Genomic DNA, 220 nt, shown 5'->3' with positions numbered 1-220 from the left:
ATTCCAGCCCAACAAGAAACCTCCCATTGCTGAGGCATTACAAACCACAGGTTCAGACACGCCGATTTTCTCTCTACTACCATCAACAGCAGAAAACCAGGCACAGGAAAAGTTCAGAGAGCAACAGGAACACAAACAAGCTACAGAAAAAAAACAAAAGGAGGAGCGTATAATGACATGATGACAAAAAGGACAGAAGATGATTATCAGATGCAAAGAC

Source organism: Pseudochaenichthys georgianus, chromosome 3, assembly GCF_902827115.2.
Source record: "Pseudochaenichthys georgianus chromosome 3, fPseGeo1.2, whole genome shotgun sequence".
NCBI classification, from domain to species: domain Eukaryota; kingdom Metazoa; phylum Chordata; class Actinopteri; order Perciformes; family Channichthyidae; genus Pseudochaenichthys; species Pseudochaenichthys georgianus.
Note: the sequence above shows the minus strand (reverse complement) of the source record.